At 37.0% G+C, this 4,777-nt stretch overlaps 1 pseudogene; it reads left to right on the top strand.

Moving 5' to 3' along the window:
• The first annotated feature begins 2,763 nt into the window (after positions 1-2,763).
• LOC112821685 (pre-mRNA-splicing factor 38A pseudogene) lies at positions 2,764-4,046 on the top strand (annotated as a pseudogene).
• Positions 4,047-4,777: the final 731 nt, after the last annotated feature.

Here is a 4,777-nt window from a genome sequence, read left to right as displayed (position 1 = left end):
ACTGTTACTGGGGCGCCTGGGTGGCTCAGTCGGTTAAGCGTCTGCCTTTGGCTCAGGTCATGATCCCAGGGTCCTGGGACTGAGTCCTGCATCAGGCTCCTTGCTCAGTGGGGAGCCTGCCTCTCCCTGGGCCCCCTGTTTCCCCTGCTTGTGCGCTCTCTCTCTCTCTCTCTCTCTCTCTCTGGGGCTTTCAACAGAGAAATGATATACATTTCCAACGTGCATAACTGTGGACTGAGAAGGAGAGGCAAGAGATATTAGAGTCCCCAAAATGGAAAACATAATGTCAGAAAACTTTCCAAATTTGATGAAATATAGTAACCCAATAAGTTCAAATTCAACAAGCTCAACAAATCCTAAATCTTATAAATAAATAGAAGACTACACCTTGATGTAAGTTAGTAAAACTTCCCAACACCAATGACAGAAAATTTTAAAACCAAGCAGATGAAAAATACTCTGATACAGAACAATAAAAATAACTACAAATGGAATGGCATCTTTAAAATGCTGAAGAAAAAACCACCAAACTAGAATTCTATTTCTAGTAAATATATTCTTTTAAGAAAAGTGAAACTATATCATTTTCAAACTAAACAGAGACTGAAAGAATTCATTAATACAATGCACTACCAGAAATGTTAAATGAAGTTCATCTGACTAAAGGTAAATGAAAGCAGATGGGAATCCAAAATCTATGCAAAAGAATAAAAAGAAAAGAAATGGTAAATGTAACTTTTTGTGTCTTAATTTCTTTGAAGACAATTGACTTTTTAAAACAAAAATACTAAGAATACATTACGGGGCCTATAACATATTTAAAAAATTAAAATGTAGTAAAAATAGCACAAGGACTTAACAGAAATAAGGGAATATTATTGTAGGATTTTTACATTTATAATATATAATAAATGTATTATTATATTATATATATGATATATATATATAATATTAACAAGATAGACTACGATAAATAAAGAATGCATATTTTAAACTCTGGAGTAACCACCACAAAACCCAAAGCCAATGGAGGAGATATATTGGTATACTAACAATTGTTCAATTAATTCAAAAGGACAGAATAAAGAACAAATGACCAGGGAATGGATGGGACAAACAGACACCAAATAGCAAAGTTGGGTAAACATTTCAGTTAATAAGTACAGCTTGTCAGACTAGATAAAAATACAAGATTCAACTAGACACTATTTAAAAGCTGCACACTTTAAAAAAGAAAAGACACAGAAGTTAGAAGAGAGGGAAAGATATGCAAACACTAACTATAAGAAAGCTTGAGTAGCTATATTAATATGTCAAGGTAGGTTTTAAGGAATATTACCACAGAGAAAGAGGAATATTTTATAATGATTAAAGGGTCAATTCATCAAGAAAATATAGCAAAGTGTGTGCTTTTAATTAAAGAGCTTCAAAATACATCAAAATAGATTCAGAGAAAAAGTGACAGAACTAAAGACAGAAATAGATGAATCCACAATTATAGTTAGATATGTTAATACTCCTCTTGGCATTGACAGAACAATATCAATCAACGTAACTGGCATTTGTAGAACACAATATCCAACTCTAATACACATTCATTTCAGGCACAAATGGAACATTTACCAAGACAGACAATAAAGTACTGAAATCATAAGGAGTATCACCTTTGACCACAATGGAATTAAATTAGAAATTAATAATAATTTTTAGAAATCTCTAAATGCAGCTCTATACTTCTAAATATGCTAGGAGCCAAAGAAGAAATCACAAAAGAAAAGAGAAATATTTGGGGCGCCTGGGTAGCTCAGTTGTTAAGCGTCTGCCTTCGCCTCAGGTCGTGATCCCAGGGTCCTGGGATTGAGCCCCACATGGGGCTCCCTGTTCTGTGGAAGCCTGCTTCTCCCTCTCCCACTCCCCCTGCTTGTGTTCCCTCTCTTCCTGTGTCTCTGTCAAATAAATAAAATCTTTAAAAAAAAAAAGAAATGAGAAATGTTTTTAAGTGAATGACAATAAAAATACTACATATTAAAAATTGTTGAATGCAATCAAAGGATTTGTTAGAGGGAAATATAAAGCTTTAAGTGATTATATAAGAAGAGAAGAAAGATTTAAAACTAATGATATAAGATATCACCCTAAGGAGTTAGGAGGGAAAAGAGCGAATTGGCAGAGACAAAGTAGAAAAAAAAGATAAGAAAGATGAAAGAAAATAATGAAAGAGAAAACAAGCAATAGAGGAAATCAATGAAATAAAAAATTATTTTAAAAAATATTAATACAATTGATAACTCCATTACCATACTAATAAAGGGGGGGAATGCAAATCTCAGAAATATAAGCAGAACCATCACTACAACCACTACAAACATTACAGACAGTAAAAAGATTATAATACAGGAATGTCATGAAAATTTTACACCAATAAATTCAACATCTTGTGTAAAATGAATAAATTCCTTGAAAGACATAAATTAAACTGAATCTAGAAGAAATAAAAAATCTAAATTTTCTTTTATTTGCCAAAGAAATTGAACGTGTAACTAAAAACTTTCCCCCAAAGAAAACACTGGTGAACTATATCAAGCATAATGCCAATCTTATATAATTTTTTTTTCAGAAAATAAAGGAGTAAACACTTCCTGGCTCAAATTATGTAGATACTGAAGCCTGCCTGACAAGTATGCCACATAAAAGAAAAATCTCAGACAATATTACTTGTGCATGTAGAAACAAAAATCCTGACAAAAATATGAGCAGAGGCGTTCTAAAATGGCGAACCGTACAGTGAAGGATGCGCACAGTATCCACGGCACCAATCCTCAGTATCTGGTGGAGAAGATCATTCGGACGCGAATCTATGAGTCCCAAGTACTGGAAAGAGGAGTGCTTTGGACTGACGGCTGAACTTGTAGTCCATAAAGCCATGGAGTTGAGGTTTGTGGGTGGTGTCTATGGTGGCAACATAAAGCCAACTCCCTTTCTGTGTTTGACCTTGAAGATGCTTCAAATTCAACCTGAGAAGGATATCATTGTAGAGTTTATCAAAAATGAAGATTTCAAATATGTCCGTATGTTGGGAGCACTTTACACGAGGCTGACAGGCACTGCAATTGATTGCTACAAGTACTTAGAGCCTCTCTACAACGACTATCAAAAAATCAAGAGCCAGAACCGAAATGGGGAGTTTGAACTGATGCATGTAGATGAGTTTATTGATGAGCTGCTGCACAGGGAGAGAGTCTGTGATATCATTCTACCCCGGCTACAGAAACGTTATGTGCTGGAGGAAGCTGAGCAGCTGGAGCCTCGGGTCAGCGCTCTAGAAGAGGACATGGATGATGTGGAGTCCAGTGAAGAGGAGGAAGAGGAGGATGAGACGTTGGAGGGAGTACCCTCACCTGATCACCGCCAGAGAAGCTACCGAGACTTGGACCAGCCCGGTCGTTCTCCCACACTGCGCTATTGGAGGAGTAGGAGCCGGTCTCCCAGAAGGGGGAGTCGGTCTCCTAGAAGGAGGAGCCCCTCCCCTCGCCGAGAAAGGCATCGGAGCAAAAGCCCACGACGTCACCGCAGCAGATCTCGAGACAGACGGCACAGATCCCGCTCCAAGTCCCCAGGTCGTCACCGTAGTCATAGACACAGGAGCCACTCAAAGTCTCCGGAAAGATCTAAGAAAAGCCACAAGAAGAGCCGGAGAGGGAATGAGTAATGGACTCAGTTTGGTATTAGTCCAAATGGCCACCTGTGGATCCGAAGGCATCTATGTGGAAGGATTAAGATCTACTCCCCAGGCAGCTATGAGAATATTTTAGCTCTTTTTAACCAAATTTCTCCACTTTTCTTTTTCTTAAATGAAAGAGGTGCTGAGTTTTGTATCTCTCTGAGTCATTCATACTCCACATTTGAGGGATAGTGCTTCCCAAGGGCTGCTTTGGACCCCGTTGTGCAACCAACCTTGACTGTACTGAAATTTATAAGGGTAGAGAGGATGACTGACAAGGACAGGATGTGGCTGACTGTTGACCTTTTTGTTATTAAATTTTATACACCCATAAAAAAAATATGAGCAAATAGACTTTGGCAATATGCAAAATGATAACACATCATGACCAAGTGGGTTTTATCTCAGAAACTCAAGGTTAATTTAGAATTATCAAGAACATACTTCACCACATTAACAGAATAACACTTATATATATAGTGAGAATATGTAGCAAATATGGTAGAATGTGGAGCAAGTGGAACTTTCATTCAATAACTGGTGGGAGTGTAAATGATGAAGCCACTTTGGAAAACTCTTTGGCAGGTCCTTATAAAAATTAAACATGTATTTCTCTTATAGCCCAGCATATTTCATTCCTAGGTATTATGCCAAGAGAAATAAAAAACATATGCCCACAAAAATACCTGCACCTGAATGTTCATAACAGTTTTATTCATTATAGCTAAAAACTAGAAACAATTGAGATATCCATTTAATGGGTAAGCAAATAATAGAATATCCACACAAAGAATATGACTCAACAATAAAAGGAACAACTAGTACACTTAGCAACAGGCATGAATCTCAGAAGCATTATCCTGAACAAAAGAAGCCAAGCACAAAAGAGTACATCTTGTATGCTTTCATTTATATGAAGTTCTGGAACTTGCAGTGATAAATGATACCCCTTGTGGATGGGAGAATGCATGCTTGACTACGAAGAGAAACACAAGGTTATTTTCTGAGTGGTGTAAATGCTCCCTAACTTGATAGGAGTGTGAGTTACACCATTAT

Source organism: Callorhinus ursinus, unplaced genomic scaffold, assembly GCF_003265705.2.
Source record: "Callorhinus ursinus isolate GAN/ISIS: 27379988/994484 unplaced genomic scaffold, GSC_fseal_2.0 scaffold10, whole genome shotgun sequence".
NCBI lineage: Eukaryota > Metazoa > Chordata > Mammalia > Carnivora > Otariidae > Callorhinus > Callorhinus ursinus.
Note: the sequence above shows the minus strand (reverse complement) of the source record. Positions and strands in the feature narration are given on the sequence as shown.